Below are 17633 nucleotides of genomic sequence, written 5' to 3' on the forward strand. Positions count from 1 at the left end.
GACTGGACTCTTTTCTTCTTGTAATAAGACAACAAAAGCCCAGTAATTGCAATATGACTTTTGGAACTTAATTTGTTCTATTTAATGAGGAAACAAAAATAACATTTCTCAAAGGAGACAGTGTCTCCTAAGATAAGGCTTTTTGAGGTTTCTTTAAATGGGTACTCTCAGAGCCATTTCTAACTTCCAAATAAATTTCACCATGGGTTTTTATGAACGTGCTGCTAAACAGGGCCAGTGGCCTTCCTTCTGTATTCTCAAATGTTAATCTGATCCAACTTTAGCTCTACCTCAAAAAAATCTCCCCATTACTTCCCAGTTTATGGAGGGATTACACAGCAGTTTGACATAATTTCTGTCAAGCATTTCAAAGCAACAGGAAAAATACCTACCTCCACATTGAGAACATGCTATTCAGGCGAATGGCTCACAGGAGAACGCACCCAAGTCCCCCATTTTTGTTTTCCACCTGCTCTCGTTGACTTAGAATTTTTCTTGCTTCCAAAAATACATTCAATTTTAATACCCATGAACTATTTGGGCTTGAAGGGCTGGTTCTATTTTTTTCCTGATTCATATGAGGTGAAATGTGTAACTGTTAAGGAAAAACGATCGTGGGAGACCATGGGAAACAGCCCCTTCCACCCAGGCGTTGACAGTACAAGCCCGGGCAAACCGCGCCTCCTCTGTTAGTGGAGTGACCCCAGACAAGTGACTTCTCCTCTCTGGCCTCAGTTTTCTTACCTATAAAATGGGATAATCTTAGTCCCTACGTCAGAGGTTATTGCCAGGGTTCCTTCAGCTAACTCAGAGGCCCGGAGGATGGGCACTGTCTATGGTTATTATTTTGTTACTGTTTTGTTATCATCACCAGCCATCTGTGGCCTGAGTGGGTTCCTTGTGGCCCAGGGAAGTATAGTCCCAGAATCCAGGGCTTCCCAGATGCCCGGGTGCCGGGGTGAGGGGCACTCCCTGCTGCTGCTGGAGTGCTGCCTGGGTGCCCACATGGGCTCTCTGCAGCCCTTATTGAGTGGCCTCATATCTGAGGCAGTTGGGAGACTCCTGACTCCCTGATGACCTTTGAGCTCTGGCTCCTGACAGCTCCTCTGCTCAGGCCTGACCCTTTTTGTGCATCCAATGCAGGTTCCCCCTTCAGGCACCGAGGGAATTAGCTTGAACCTGCATTTTGGCATCAGAGGGAACTGGGTCAAATCCTGTTCCACCAGGGAGAAGCTGTGTGACTCTCAGCATGTTGCTTAACTTCTCTGAGGCTCTGTCTCCTCTGGTATAAGATGGTGATGATGATGAAACCTATCTCATGGGCTCAGCTATGCAGGTCCTTACTACTGGTCGGGCCAAGGTGGGTGGTGGTGAGGTGACGGGGATGCAGCCTGAGCAGAGGGACCTGGCAGTCTAGAGAGGGGAGAGTTGCTATAGTAACAGTAAGAATGACCACGTTTATTGAGCACTCACCACGGGCAAGGTGTACTGCTAGGTACTGGATGTTGGCTGTCTGTTGCGCTGTCACCAGCACCTGTGGTGATGGCGGACTGCCCCATGTCAAGGCTCACACGCTGTGAGTGGACAAACAGGGATCTGAACCAAGGCTGGGCTGACTCCAAGCGTGGGCACATGGTCCCTCTGTGACACGGTCTCCAGCTGCTTCAGTTTCTTCCACTGTACCCTGTTAGGTGAGGACACGTGGAGGTGTAAGTCATTCCTTGAGGGCTGTGGTCCAAATAGGGGAGCCTTCTTGATACCTTTGAAAGTTCTGAATCTACAGCATTTGGGGATGGGGCACATCTGATGTCACCCGCAGGGGGCAGTCCCCTGGCACTCCTCTGCTGGCAGAAGGCCCCCTTGTCCTGCCTCAGCCTCTCTCAAGGCTGATGGAATGGGCAGTTCCATGCCCTTTGGCTTGATTCTCCAAGAGCTGCAGTGCAGTTATCAGGGTTGTACACTGCACAATCCTAAGGACACTCACTGTAAATATAGATGTGGCAGATTCTTCTAAAGTTAGGAGAATTCTCTGAAAGACGGGAGTAAAGTGGAAGGGTGCCTTTCCTAATTTTCACAGAGATGCCACATGAACAAGAATCATTTTTACTTTCGAAGAATGACACCTCAACCCAGTGAACTCCCATTTATCCCTCAAAGCCCAGCTTTAATGATCCCTCCCTGGGAAGCCTCTTCCCTCCGTGTAGGGGGTCACTGCCCGCTTCCTCACCTGGGGCTCCCTCAGCCCCTTCCTCCTCTCAGCCAGGCTGTGAGCTGCTGGATGCAGTGGTGGCTGCATTGGCTGGGACTTCGGCCCCCTGGCCTTTGTCTGCCCAAGTTGAGAGTCCATGAGCATCCAAGAAGGCCAGCCTGGGCCTGAACCAGGAGGCCATATGGAGTTTCGTAGGCACCTAAAAATTGGGAGCTGGAAGGCTGACTGAATTTCCATCCATCCCCATTTTACAGATAGAAACACAGCGCAGAGCAGGGAAGGACTTGCTTGAGGTCCCACAGTGAGTTGGGAGCCCAGACCTCCTGACTCCCCACTCAGGCTGTTTGCACCACTTTCCACTGCATGGTAGAGAAGCCACCAAGGGATGCAGGACAATGGCAATGGGGACAAGGAAATGGAGATACCCATGCCCCTCCCCACCAATGGCTCTGGAAGTCGTTTCTAGGCCACTTCCCAGAGGAATTCCCCCCATGGACCTGGGAGGTCTGACTCCGTGGGGACAGACTCTCTGGCAGAACTGTAAAGGGAGCCAGTGCTGGGGTCTGGGCTAGGGGTCTGGAGCAGGACTCAGACTCACCTGCAGCTGCACCCAAAGTGACCCTCCACCGCCTGCCTGCTCAGGGACCCCATCTCCAGCTCCCCTCCTCATTTGATTCACTTCATCCTTCTGAGATTTATTCCTGAGCCTCGGAGCCTAGAAATAATTTGCTGACAAAGCCCTGTCCCCGGCAGGTGCTTTAATTGGTTTTGTGGGAGCAGGTCTGGGAGCATCTATTTAGAAGGAAATAGAAATTATGGCGGTGCCGCCTGTCCTTTTCCTGTAATGGGGAGACTGTGGAGTGTGTCTGAGTGTGTTGGGGGAAGGGTGACTTCAAGGAAAGCAGAGGCCTGGTCACACGGGGTGTGGCGCTTGAGCGGGAGTGTCTGGGGGCCACAGGACAGTAAGAGTAGGGGCTGCAGGCCCGCCCCCTCCCCAGCTCTGGCCCAGCCTTGGAATCAGGGCAGGGGAGCTCCTCAGCCTCACAGAGCTGAGGGTGAGAGAAGGTACTGGGACTGAGAGGCCCAGGGGCAAGGATACAGCTGGGCTTAGGGACCAGGAGCCTCGTCCCCATCCTTCCTCAATGATACCCTAGTGCTTGCCTGGTGGGTATCTTCTAAAACACAAATCACATTTGTAACTCCTTGATTCAAAGCCCTTCCATGTCTCCCCACTGCCCTCAGAATGAAGCCAAGTTCCTCAGCTTGACACTCAAGTCCCTCCCAGTCTGTCCACCCTCTGAAGACCACCCCAGCCATGTCATTCTTTTCTCCTAACCCCATCAGCTTCCCTCCAAAAGTCTCCAGTCACCCTACCAGGTACCTGGGAATCCTATCCTGTGCATCCCACCCTGTGTTAACCCTGCAATTGCCCCATGACTGAGGAGATCATCATTACTCACACTTTATAGATGAGGAAATGGAGGCTCAGAAAGGTTAAGTCACCTGCTAGAGGTCACACAGCAGGGGTGGAGGACTCCCATCCAGGCTTATCTAATGCCCAAGGCCATCCTCTTAACTACCAAGGTACAGATGGAGCTAGCTAAGCCCCATGTCTTCCCCTGCATTTTTCCACTGGCAAACTCCTATGCATTCTTAAAGCTCACTTGATCACTTCCTTGGGAATCCTTCCTTGACTGACCCCTTCCAAGCCCAGTCTCTCCTTTGGGCTTCCCCAAGCCCCAGCTGAGCCTCGTCTCAGCTCTGATCTCTGGGTTTGTCACTGTCTGTGTCAGTGCCTGTCTCCGCCACTCCATCCCTCCCCCAAGATTGTGAGGTCCAGCTGAACTGCAGCCCTGGAAGCACAGAAGGGTCAGATCCTGGGGTTTGGACTCCTGTCTTGCCTGGGGTATCGAGAAGCCTAGACCACAGCTACTCTGTGTGATCCTGTGTCTCTGTGGACTCAGTTTGCTCATCTGTAACAGGGGAGGGTCAGCCTGGAGGCATCTGACACTTGGGGACTCTGAGGGCCAGGCTTGGGCTATAACCTCATATCATGTGACCAATGTGATTGTAACTCTTGTGATGTATGTGAGTGGGTGACCACACCTCATGCCAGTGTGGGTCATCCTGAAAGGCCAGTGCTGATGCCCAGCTCAGCCTGGGTTCCATGAGGTGGCTATAGACTGGGAGTCCCTGGCAGGGCTCTGAAGGGAGTCTCAAGTCAGGGCTGGAATCAGCTCTGCCATTCACCTGCTACTTGTGAGCTCAGGCAAGCCTCCCAACAGATTAGCCTTGGTTTCATCTGGAACGGAATAATAATAATACACTCCCCCTCCTCCCACAGGGTTGATTTGCCATAAGGTTTATAGGAGAGGTGCACAGGGGCTGGCCCAGAGCATGTACCCCAAAGATGTTCACTATCATGAGTGTGAAATCTTTGGGTGCCATGTCCCTGCTGGCACAGTAGAGGGTGCCGGGGGTTGGGCTTGAAGGATCTCAGTCTAGACAGACAACCAGACTGACTCACAGAGAGCGGGCCAGAGCTAAGGGGCCCGCATGAGTCCTGGTTTCCCAGGGCCCAAAATGAGCAGTGAGGCTGGGTCTCCAAGGGTCTTTCTTCCTGGTGTGATTTTTCTAAGACTCCAGGACAGTGTTAAATGGGTGAGGGCCGGTGGGCAGGGTGCGGGTGGGGGGCTCAGAGGACGGCTGGGGTCGGCAGAGCTTCCTGGATCAGGCAGGTGGTACTGGCAGGAGCCCAGCATGATCAGTGGCTCAGGAGGTGGCTGGTCGGGTTCAGGGGCCCCCATTCCACGTGCCCCAAGGTCAAGGTCCTGCCCTGGTTTCCCCACTTCCGGGCTGTGGGCCGAGCCCGGTTTCGGGGGAAGCAGCCCCTTCCCGGTGTCCGTGGCTGAGGGCGCGGGCAGGGCGGGGAGGCCGGACAGGGACGGTGTCTGCCGGGACAGTGCGGACCCCGGGAGAGGAGGAGACACCCGCCACGGCCCCCTCGGCGCCCGGGCCGAAGCCCGCGCAGTACGGACCGCAGGTGGCGCCACGAGGCCGCGCTTGGGCCTCCCTGGCGGCTCCCGCGCCCCTGCGGAGGGGCGGCGCGGGGCGGGGGGCGCGGGCGTCCCGGCCGCTGTCGGGCCCGCCTGTCCGGCCTCGCCGCCGTCTGGCCGACGGGCCGCAGAGACCCCTGCTGGTGTTTGGGGGCGCTGGGGTCGCCCCCAGCCCAACGAGGCCGAGGCCGAGGCCCAGACGGACGCGAGCGCATCAGATAGGCCGACCCTCAAGCGGCCGGGCCCGCCCCCCCGTCCCCTCCGCCCCCCCCCCGTACACCGTGCCCCCCGCAGGGCCTCGGTGACAAGCGCTCCAGAAACGCGGGCCCCTGCACCCCGGGCCTTCCCGCCTCATGCGGCTGGCTCCGCGTGGCAGCGGGTGTGCGCGGGGGGGGGGGCTGGGAGCTGGGTGTCAGCCGATGTGGGGCCACCCGCGTTTGACAGTGGCTCTGGGCGGGAACAGAGATGTGTCCTGCTTATGTGTCCGTGGGGAGACCTGCGGCCCGGGTGCGAGTGCACGGGGTCCTGCTGTGCTGGGGACGCTTCCTTTGTTCCCCCTCTCTTCCCCGCAGGCTGGGTCGGGGTGAGCAGGGGGGTCCCGGGCCAGGAGCTGCAAGCCTGGGGACCGGTCCTACCCCTTGGAAGGTCCTACCTTCCGGAAGGAAATGGAGGGGGGTGTGTGTGTGTGTGTGTCTGTCTGTCTGTTTCTCTGGTCTTTGTTCTGGACATCTTCTTGAATCTTGGGCCTAGAGAAACCTTTTGCTCTCTGGGTTTCCCTGACTTCAGGCCGGGGATAAGCACTCACCACATGCCCTGGGGCAGACTTGAGGGGTGGAGTGGGTTTGATTTGCAACAAACCAGCAACAGAAGGGAAGGCCTTGGGGTGTTGAGCTGTGTCTGGAGGTTTTGGAGGCCCAGGACTTTTAGGTCCTTTCCACCTATCCACACAGAATCCTTTCAGAAGTGGTTGCCCTGAGCCAGGCTCTGCTCAGGGAGGGGTGGGGAATGGGAGAGGGGGTTTAGAGAGGAGTTTAGAGAGGAGTGGGGCCTAACATGTGCCAGGAATGTCCAGTCCTGAGCAGGCAGGCCATGGCTGCACATGTGGGAGGGATGTGGTCAGAGGAGGAAGTGGGAAGTGGGATGGCCTTGCAGGAGCCAGGGCTTGGAGGACCTCAGTGCCAGAAAAAAGGAAATTTGGACTTTTTCCCATAGGGGCCAGGAGAATCCCACCCCCCATCCAATGCACCCAGCCCCTGCCTCAACACACACACACACACACACACACACACACACACACACACACACACACACAGCTTCAGAGCAAGGGAAGGAGAATGCTGTGTGATCTTGGAGGGTTGCTTAACCTCTCAGAGCTGTTTGTAAAACAGGCTTTGTGGAAACTTGATTCTGAGGTCCCACAGTATTTCCCCCTTCCCTTCTGGTAGCACACCCAGCACCCACTATCCAGGACAGGGAATAAGGCACCATCCAGGCCTGGCTCATCAGAGTTCCCCATCCTGGTGCTGTGACTGATTCAGAGATGGGCATATGTCCCCTCCTGGCCAGAGGCTTTCCTGCTGGATGGGCTGTGAGGAACCGTCACTACTCATTCTTTTCTTGGCTTTTGAACCATACACCCCTTACTGACTTTAGGTGGTTTGCATTTTCGTTGTTTTGCAGTTGGGAAGTCCTGAGCAGCTCGGATATACTAATGGTGCTTCCTCGTGTGCAGTTCAGTGACGCCCTCTGTGGAGCTGCGGCGGGCAGGGGCAAGAGCTGAGGTCAGGAGTCAGACCGACCTCGGGGGCCCCATCTCTGCAGCTTCTCCCTGAGTGACTCTGGACCTGTCACTGCCCCTCTCTGAGCCTTAGTTTCCTGTGTGTAGAAAGTCACGTAGTTCTCTCAAAGCAGCTACAAGGGCTGAGTCAACAGCAACCCAGCTAAGGGGGCAGGAATGCGGTCCTGGGAGCATCTAGTGAGAGGGGGTTGATAGGTGAGCTGGGTTCAGAAGAGGGGGTCCACAATAACAACTTTCTACTGTATAACACAAGGAACTATATTCAATATCTTGTAGTAACTTATGGTGAAAAGAATATGAAACAAATATAAGTATGTTCATGTATGACTGAAGCATTGTGCTGTAGACCAGAAATTGACACAACATTGTAAACTGACTATACTTCAATAAAATTATATATTAAAAAGGGGGGGCTGGGGGGACAAGGCTCCCTGACTGGGGAGGGCTGGGGCCTGGGTGAGGGGCTGCAGGCACGAGGTGGGGCAGTGGTGGAAGCTGGGAATCTCCATTCCTGCCTTTCCCAGATCCAGGGTCGGGGCAGCAGTTTCCCTGGGGATAAGGGGACGAGGAACCGGGGTGGATCCAGCGGGAGAGAGGGAGGGGGCAGAATAACTGCTGGGCTGGACCAGGTGAGGGGAGATGCTGCGGCCACTGGAGGAGAGCTCTGAGCCCTGGACACCTGGAGCCCCTGGCAGCTCAGATCAGCCGTGACTGTGCTGGTCACGTCCATGAGGTCTCCTGCTCATTTCTCCCCCGACCCCCTTCTCTTTCTCTGACTCTTTCTGACCACCCACTGCCTCCTCCAGCCCTCACAGCCTCAGTCTCTTCCTCTCTTAGTCCCTCGACACAGGACAGCCAGTCCCGAGTCCCTTGTCCACCTTCAGGGCCCTGCCACAGCTTCCCTCTGGGTTCTCCCGGCCTCCCTACCCCTGAACACAAGGTCCAGAGCACAATGTGAGGGGCCTGGGCTTTGTCTTTGTCTACTTATTTATATGTATTTACTTTTAATTTAATATAGGTACTGGGGATTGAACCCAGGACCTCGTGCATCCCAAGCACACACTCTACTGCTATGCTCTACCCTTCCCCAGCTTTGGAATCAAGACTCCCTGAGCTGTGTGCCCAGGGCAGGTCCCACTCTCTGTGTGTCTCAGCTTCCTAATGTACAGGGTGTTAACACAAATACCCACCTCACTGGGGAGGTGTGGACATGGAAAGTGCCAGCACAGGCCGTGGCACCCAGAAAGGGCCAGACCCGTGTGAGCCATGATTCTATTGTTATCATCGGGGCCTGTCCAAGGAAGTCCCTTCCAGCCTCTTAACCCAGCTCTTCAGCATGCTCTCGCCGCCACCATCTCCACACAAGACTAGCTGTCCCTCTTCCTCATCCCTCAAGGCTTTGTCCCCACATGTGTGGAAGGACCAGAGTCTCTGGGGTGGGGCCGTCAGCACCCACTGGGGCTGCTTGTGTGTCCAGCTACCCTCCCGGGAGCTCTGACTTGGTGGGCTGTGGTTATGTAGCTACGTGGGCTTCAAGGTGTTTCTGATCATTAAAGAATGTGAGTCCTGGGCAGATGGATCCATGGACATGGCTGTGATAGGCTGCTCTGCTCTGCCAAGAGAACCTACCTGCCTCGGGACTCAGTCCCGCCCAACACCTGTCACCCTGGGACACAGTCCCTGGTGTTAGAGGAACAGGAAGGGACTAAGGAATGAGGGAGGGCCAGGCCAGCTGGGTTTGCCCAGGCTCCGGGCTCCCTGGTGAGGACGTGGATTCAAAGCCTGTTGGTCTCCCACAGCATAGGTGGCAGGGGAAGCCTGCATCCGGTCCAGGGCAGGCAGAGTGTGGTGGGGCACTGTCTCTGGAGTCAGAGAGACCTAGGTTTAAATTCTGACTCTCCCACATACTGGCTTTATGTTGGGCGGCTGGCCTCTCTAAACCTCAGTCTCCTCATCTGTAAAATGGGACTAGTGGTCATTCCTACCTCCTTGTAGGGTTGTTGGAAAGATTAAAACTAGGGAACACATGTGAAGTACGTGGCACAACAGGGAGTTAAGTGCTCAATATGTGTTAACTGTCACTATGGTTATTGTACTGGATCCTGGGTGCAGCAGCTGACGTTCCACCTCCAGACCTTTGCAAATTGTTTCCTCCACTCAGAATACCCTGACCCAGGTGGTGCACCCCTCCTCATCCTTCAGTGCCCAGGTCAGGAGTCTTGGCTCTGGAAGCCCCTCTGAGCTCACCCAAGCAACCGAGTCATCCCTTTGTGTGCCGCTCTGTGCCTGGTGCGCCCTCTCCGCAGCTCACTCACCCATGGCTGTCTCCCTTCTCCCAGACCAGCCACCACCAATGCTGGGTCTGACTTTTTTCTCTGTCTCCAGGGCCCACCCAGAAGCCCCAGGACCCTCCAGACCATGCTTTCTGGCCACATACTTGAATTCCAGGTATCTTTCCTCTCAGATGAGCAGAGCCTGGGCAGGACCCAGGAGTGGGGTGTGGGATGCCAGACAGCTTAGGAGGGCAGCCGGACCCACGCTGGCCTGGGCCGGGCTGGGGGTGAGGAAGGAGGCCCAGGAGGCCCAAGGTGGTAGAGGCAAAGGAGGTTGAGCCCACATAAGCCAGCGGGTAGCCATCTTTGCCTGGGGCATCCTTGATCACAAATACAGGTAAGGAGGGAACAAGAAACAGGCTGGTCCCTCTTGGGTACCAAGGCCCAGGCAGGCAGAGGCCCGAGAGCAAGGGCAGCCTTACCAGGCCGGATGCTCCGCTGGCCCTGGGCTCAGGTCAATTCCAAGCCTTTCTCCTGAGCCCCAGAGGGAAGCCCTGTCGGGCTGGTGTCGGGTTTCCAGTGGAGGGGAGGGACTTTATGGCCTGGGTGAAGGGAAGTGGCAGACAGGCAGGGGGTAGATGGCTTTCCCGGAATCCCAGATCGCACTTTAATAATTTGTTTCAGAATTAATGTCCATTCACGCCGTCTTCACTGTTCCAGCTCATTGGAAGATTAAATAAAAACCCGTGCCCCCCACCCTTCAAATGGAGGGAGACCAGCCCTGTTCTTTCCGGCTGGGCTGGCTGCCTGAAGCCAGTGCAGGAAATAAATCTCTCAGAGAAAACCACTTTGCTCACATGATTTCAATCCAACAGGGCATAGTGGCCCCAGTCACTTCTTGTTTTATTTAGCTGATAATCTTTTATTGTATCAGGAGACCCTCGCAGAAGTACTGGGTCTTTACAGGCCTGAGGCCTTCCCAAATATCTGGGCCAGGCCTCCCGAGGAAGCACGTGCTCTCTCCTCCTGGGCACCCTCCCCTGGTGGCAGGTGGCAGAGCCGGGTACCGGGAGAGGTGGTTGCTCAGGTGCCAGGGCACGGGGGTGGGGGTGGGGGGGGTGGGGGCGGGGGAGTGCGGGGAGTGGCTGTTCCTGGCTGTAGTGCACAGGCAGGGCCTTGGTCGGGGTGGAGCAGCGGCACTTTGCCTCTGGGTACCAGGTCTCAGGGGCCCAACCAGGCAGGCTCATTAGCCAGGGAGGCCGTGGGCAGAAGTCCAACCGAGGCTTCATTCAGTCAGTCGGTCAGTCAGTCACTCAACCAATATTTATTATGTGCCTGCTTCGTTCCAGACTCTGGGAATACAGGATGAGGAGACAGACAAACACACAGACAGACAGACAGGTCCTGCCCGCCTGGAGTGACAGCCTCTCCTACTGGAGGAAGCCTTGGTCTTACTGCATCACTTGATTAAATTTTCTTGCTCTTGTACCATTTTCTCTGACTCAGGCATAGTTCCATCCTTTTTTTTTTTCATTTCTTTTTTATATTATGGGGATTATCAAGTACAGAAGCCAAGATATTAATTTCGTAATATTTAGAAATATTAGAAGCTGGTGGAGTATTCTAAAAATAAATAAAAACAAGTCTTCACATCAAAGAGGGACATGATTGGATAATGATAATGAAAATCCGTCAATCTTGGGGTCAGGACATAAAGAAAATCAGCCAGCATTAAGATACCAGGTAGTTAGTTTATCCAATTATTTATTTATTAAATTATTTATGTACTTACCATGTATCCATTAATTATCCGATATTTATTATTTTTTCCTACTCTTTCCAGCGTGCCTCTTTGCACTAGTATCAGTTAAGCTTGTTAAGCATGAATAAGTTTCCCACACAAAGTTCTATGCGTTTATAAATTTTATCTGTTATATCTTTCGTTGTTCAGCCTGGGTCACTGGAGTATTCTGATTCCCACTGGGGTTTAATAAACATGTAAATAACAATTTGGTTCTGATTTCTTCAATGCATTTCTCTTTTTAAAACTGTCTAAAATTTTTTAAATTTTGAAGTCAATTATGGACTTACAGGAATTTGCAAAAATAGTATGGAAAGTCTGGGGTACACTTCCCCTAAAGGTTCCCCCAAAGGGAATGTCTTGTGTGGATTAGCTACGATATCAAAACCAGGGAACTGCATTGCTACAAATCTGTTAAAGAAACAGAGTCGAACTCAGCTTTCACCAGGTTTTACATGCTTCCATTTTGGTGTGTGTTTCTATGCAGTGCAGTCCTTGCATAGAATCATGTGACTCACATGCATTTGACAGTGATTTTTATTTTCCCCCGCCTTTGGACAGAGGTGTAACTTTCATAGTGTGAGGTGCACAGGGCTTGAGTGTCCGTGTGCGGCCACTCCTCAGACAGCGCGGCCACTCTCCAGTCTGCGGCCTGGACTGGTTTTCCTGTTCTTGAACTTCACAGCTCGTGCGCTTCTGAGCCTGAGCTTCTTTGGGGCGTGAAGTCTGGGAGGTTGTCATGGGGCACCTTTTGTCTGGGGTATAATGTGGTTATTTCACTGCTGACACTAACCATGGTAAGGGAATCTGTGCTGATTCCATCCACTCAACAAACGTCGATGGGCCCTGTTTTGGGCAGAGCCCAGCGAGCCTGCCTTGTGGGCAGGAATGGGAAAGAAAGGGTAGGCAGGTTTCAGCAAGTTGAGGATAGTTTGTTTAATTTCAAATTGTCTTTACTTGCTCTGGTGCCTCATTCCTGCTCTGGGCTCCCTGCCTTAGAGGGTCGTCGGGGACCCCTCAGCATTGCTGCAGTGGTGAGGTACGGAGATAGTGCGGGGGATCTGACAGGACCCTGACTGCATTCACTGTGGGCCTGCTCTGAGCCAGGCTCTGGGCAGGTGCTGGGAACCGATAGTGGCCAGACAAGCAATGTTCTTGTCTTCAACGGGCTGCTCTGCAGTAAGCTCCAGACTCTGGGACTTTCTGATGGGAGGTGATTAAACACCCTTTGTTATGGGTTGAAATGTGTCTCCACCAAATTTATATGTTGAAGTCCCCACCGCTGTACCTTAGAATATGACTGTATTTGGAGGTGGGTCTTCAAAAAGGTAACTGGGTTAAAATGAGGTCGTTAGGGTGGGCTCTGAGCCAACATGACTGGTGCCCTTGTAAGAAGAGGAGATTAGGACATGCACAGAGGGACGGCCAGGTGAGAACACAGGGAGAAGGGGGCTGTAAGAAGGAGAGGGACCCGCTGATGCCTTGATCTTGCAATTCTAATCTCCAGAAATGCGAGAAAATAAATTTCTTTTGTTTAAGCCACCCAGTCTGTGGTACTTTGTTATGGTAACTCCAATATATTAATCTGCATTTGGAGGAGCGAGTGGGACAGCCCCCAGAAGCTGTCCCATAAAATACGACACAAGAATTTCAGATAAACAGGGGATAATTTTTTAAACAGGTATTGAATGGGACATACTTATACTAAAAAAATTCATTGTTTATCTGAAATTCACATTTAACTGGATGTCTTGTATTTTCTTTTGCTACATCTGGCCACCCAGCCTCAGAGCTAAGGCAGGGGCTCCCACAGGGACAGGGGCTCAAGGGCACACGGACCAGCCCTGGCTGCCCAGAAAGGGCTGAGAGCTGGAGGCCGCTTCCCAGGCCTGAGCCACTCTCCCCAAACGGTTCCCATCTCCCGCACAAACATATTTATTGGGCTTGATGGCAAACAGATTATGCTTGTCCCGGGAAGGGCAGCTCGAAAGAGAAAACCTTGAAGTCCGGGAAATAATGATGAGAGGAGTTAAATTAAAGTGCATAAAACCCTCCCGAGAGATAACGTCAGGGTGAGTTACAGGCCCGATAAGGGACTGGGGGCTCACGGAGGGGGCTCAGAAAGGTCGCCCAGCGGTGCGCAGAGGACCAGGAATCATAAATATGGGGCAAGATGCCCAGCCAGGGTCGCCGGGGTGAAAATATTGGGGTCATTCCAAAAACAATTATCCTGCTTGGTTTGCTCTTCAGGTCTTGTAAATCTTTCACCTTTTATAAAAGATTTCTGGGGGAAGAAGCACTTTGGGAGCTTTAACTGATTTTTGTTGCCGCTTCTTGGTGGCTCTGCTAAAAGAAAACAGAAAGACAAAGGGGAAAAAGTAATTACCCAGCATTCTCAGGGGCACAGGGATGGGCTGACTGGCTTCTTCTTATTCCTTGGAGAGTTTAGGCTGCCCTGGGTTTTGACTCACTCCATTTGGAATCTGGTAACAGTTTAACAATTAAGTTTTTCTGTTTCGAATCCAGTCTCAGTGGGGCTCTTGGTACCCAGTGAATGCTGCTTCTTGGGGCAGTTGTGCAGCAGCCATCTTGTATGGTGGGGCGGCCATCTTGACTGATGTGGTGGCCATCTTGAGTGTCGAGGTGGCCATCTTGACTGGTGTGGCAGTCGTCTCCACCAACAATGTGTACCAAGGCTAGTGTGCCACACAGAGCTCTGAAGCTGTCCTGGCTGCAAGCCCCCTGCTCCATGCATCCCCTGTTTTCTCATTGTCCAAGGGAACCCTGGCTCAAGTTCTGTGCCTCTGTGTCTCTGTCCATGCTCTGGGACAGCTGGCAGCACCAACAGAAGGTTTTTGTTTTTGTTTTTTGCACAGTGCAATTCCTTTATTTTCTGCATATTAGTGTTTTACCAACACTGCAACCATAAAGAACACAATTTCAAGCACTGTACTTTTTAGTTTGGGGAGCTCGCAGTCAACAGACTCATTTATTACATTAGGCAAGATTAACCTCATTCAAAACTTACTGCAGTTTAGAAATTCACATAAAATACAGAAATTGATGCAATTAAACAAAAACTTCAGGACCTTATTTCTTAAATTCTTAGGTTGTAACTTTTTCTGCAGGCTATAATTACCTGCCCCCTGATCACCAATGGTTGTGGTTCAATATAACTACATCAATTATCAACCACAAAACTTTATGGAGCACCTGTTGTATGACAGCCACTGTGCTGGGCCCTGATGCTGCAGGCTCCGCCAAGGGCTTCATCCTTGAGGCAACCATTTCCTAGGTTTCTCTGTCCCTCTGAAAATACACAGCCACAGAATTGGCCCTACCTCAGAAATCCCTCTCCCATCTACTAGTCATTTAATTTTCATGACCCTGTAGAGGGGGGATTGTTAGCCCCATTTTACAGATGAGGAAATTGAGGCTCCGAGAGGTGAAGGGACTGGCCTAATGTCACACAAAAATAAAGTTGACGCAGAGGTAGGATTTCCACCCAGATTCCAGAACTGTGTTTTCCCCAGGGTCCCATGCCTCTCAGTCAGGAACAGTAAAAGGTTAAGGTTGCTGGGTCTGGAGTCAGGTGAAATCTGGTTGAAAATTCTGCCCTGCTTCCTCCTTGCTGTGTGACTTTGGGTGAGTCACTGAGCACTGAGCTTCAATTTCCTCATCTGTGTAATGGGCACAGTGGTGTGGTGTGGAGTCAAGGAGCTCATGCACTGGAGTGGGAGATGGGGAGTTGGGAGGTACGTGGTGGCGTAGGGTATGGGGCAGACCCCAGGCCTGGAACCTCTGCTGCCCTCTAGATGGGAAGGCTATTGTTTATATGTGTGTTTGAGAAGAGAAAGTTTCTCCCAGTCATCTCTCGCCATCTGCCGACTCCTAACAGGATATAATTATTCAAGTTGAATAAACATTTGCTGAGTGGGACTTGGACTTCCTTTAGGTTCAAACCAGACTCAAGTGTAGGAGGGAGGTAGGGAGGGGATCAGGGTTGGAAGGTGGCCATGGGCTGCTTGGCCAGGCCATGCCTGCCCCAGACTAAACTGAGGGTGTTCACATAGAAACACTCACCCATCCATCCATCCATCCATCCATTTATTAAACAAACAGTATTTTGTGCCAGGCCTGTTTTGGGTGCCGGGGATACAGCGAGTCGGGTACGAGACAAACTTGAGTCCTCCAGGCCCAGAGCCCATATCCAAGGGTGAGAGACAGACAGGAGCCAGAGAGGCCTGGAAAGAGGATTTTGCTATATGGAGGAGGATGATGGCAGCCTGGTTGAAGATGGAGTGGCCTTGATGAAAATGTATGGGGTAACTGAGGCTCAGAGAGGTGAAGTGAGTTGCCTAACGTCACATAGTGATAGGTGGCAGAGCTGGTTTGCCTGACTGCAGAGACCATGCTCTCAGCCCGGACCTGACATGATCCCCCCTTGGATTGCCTGAAACAGCGTTGTCACCCTGAGTTCTGAGCTACCCCAGTTTTAGAAGTGTGAACACATGTTTTGGCAAAAAAGATGCTTGGGAAATGCTGCATATATATGTCACCCCCTTCCCGGAGCACCGTGCACGGTGCCCATTAAAGGCTCTGAGGGGTCCTACAGGAAAGGAACCTGCTTAGCCACGTTCAACACAGTGTTTCCCAAACTTCTGTATCCTCAGAACTCTTTTGGGGACCAGGACAACTTCTAACTTTCATTCTGTTCAATCACAATTACTTGTTGAGCACATACTATGTGCCAGGCACCGATGGAGCAAAGCAGGTGTGGTTCCTGCCCCCAGGTGACCTCAGAAGGAGCATGTGGCTTGGTCCTTAAGTGCCTGACTGTGTCCAGAGCTGTGGCTTGTTTTGGGAATCTCTTTGCCCAAATCCTTGTGGACTTACACTCCATGCAGTCAAAGTACATTGGCCAAGTTGATGATTTCAGGGAGTCAAAGCCACCCACTCTGGTGAGCCCCTCCCTGGATGCTCTGGACACCAGAAATCTAGTCAGCAGTGAGAAAGAGGCAAGGGGCCAAGGAGGGCTGGGACAGCTTGGGAAGGCTTCCTGGAGGAGGAGGTCCTGGAGTTAGACAGCTCAGCTCAGGCATCTGCAGGGAGGCTGTGGACATGATGGTGACGAAGGAGGGCTTGAGGGGCCAGAGAGGCCGTGTTCAAATCCTAGCTCTGCTCTTAGCCACTGTGTGACCTTGGGGAAATGACACGGCTCCTATGAGCCTCAATTTCCTCATCTGTGAAATGGGATAATGACAGAGCCTCAAGGTGATCCTTAAGGCCATAGCCCAGGGTGGCTGGAGGAAGATTGCACCGCTGAAAACGTCAGCCTTGCCCTGGAGCCGGAAGGCTGTTCACATTCTTTTTCTCTGAAGAATGAGAGACTCTGTAAAGTACGCCTTGACCTGTAAAAGCCCCAACTGGACGCTCCTGTGGGTCTGTTACAGACATGACTTTGCAAATCAGATGTGACAGGGAAATGTGTGCCAAGATGGTGGCCAGCTGTTTGGCGGCGGGGAAGGGGCTGCTTAGAGACCCGCGCGGCCTCCTTGGGGAGCGACGTCGTCACCTTGCTGTGCCCGGAGCACAGGTGTGGGGGGGGCGCAGGCCCGGGGGGGCGCGGGGACCAGCCGTGGCTCGTGGTGCCAGCTCTCTCACACACACACGCACACACACACCACATACTCACCACACACACTCACACACATACCACCCCCCCCACACATACCCATTCACACACAACACACACACAGCACAATCACACACCAGACACATCACACACACAGCTCAGGCCACCATTCCCGAGGGATGCTGCTGTTGGAGCAGAGCCTCGGCCTCCTTCGCGCCCGTGTGGAGGCGGCGGCCCAAGAGGGAGCCTTCAGGGTTGGAAACAGCATCAGGTCCGCCTCCCACGAGTGCCCCTTCCTCGCTGGGCAAAGCTGCTTCAGCCTTTAGGCCTTGTTACTGTGCAATGACGCTATCAGCCTGTGTTCTGGGTGATTTTGAGAAAAGTTTTAGAAAAGGCATTTAGCCCAGGGGTTGGCAAACAGTAGCTGCTGAAGAGGTCCATGGACTCTTCCTTGGCAGGGGTCCATGTCCCCCCACTTTCTCTGCTCTGGTGACTGAGGCCCTTCCCCTGAGCCCTGTGGCCCTGGGAGGAGGGGCGCGTTGCCAGTCGCAGCAGCCCACCCTCCGGCCTCAGGGATTGGCCCAGGGACGAACACGTTACCACTGCCAGGCCAGCGAGAGACCTGGCCCAGCACGTGTATGTTGTATGTGGACAAGAAGTCCCTTTTCCCAAGGTTCCGAAGCCTGGAACAATCTGGAACTTTGTCCACGTAGAGGATGCCCTTCTCAGGAGCAGAGAATGAGGCCCAGAATTGGGACAGCAGAGCTGAGGGTGATCAAGGTGACACCAGGTGACTGCTGAAGTCCCTGTCCACTGGTGACAAACACTGACAAAAGGCTGGTCTCCATGTTGGGAGGCATG

At 53.1% G+C, this 17633-nt stretch overlaps 1 non-coding gene across 1 annotated transcript; it reads left to right on the forward strand.

Moving 5' to 3' along the window:
* The first annotated feature begins 13367 nt into the window (after window positions 1–13367).
* LOC116663414 lies at window positions 13368–13480 on the forward strand. The gene has a single exon (XR_004319665.1). It is a non-coding gene; the product is annotated as a U5 spliceosomal RNA (small nuclear RNA).
* The last annotated feature ends 4153 nt before the right edge of the window (window positions 13481–17633 follow it).

This window comes from Camelus ferus, chromosome 4 (genome assembly GCF_009834535.1).
Source record: "Camelus ferus isolate YT-003-E chromosome 4, BCGSAC_Cfer_1.0, whole genome shotgun sequence".
Lineage (NCBI taxonomy): Eukaryota > Metazoa > Chordata > Mammalia > Artiodactyla > Camelidae > Camelus > Camelus ferus.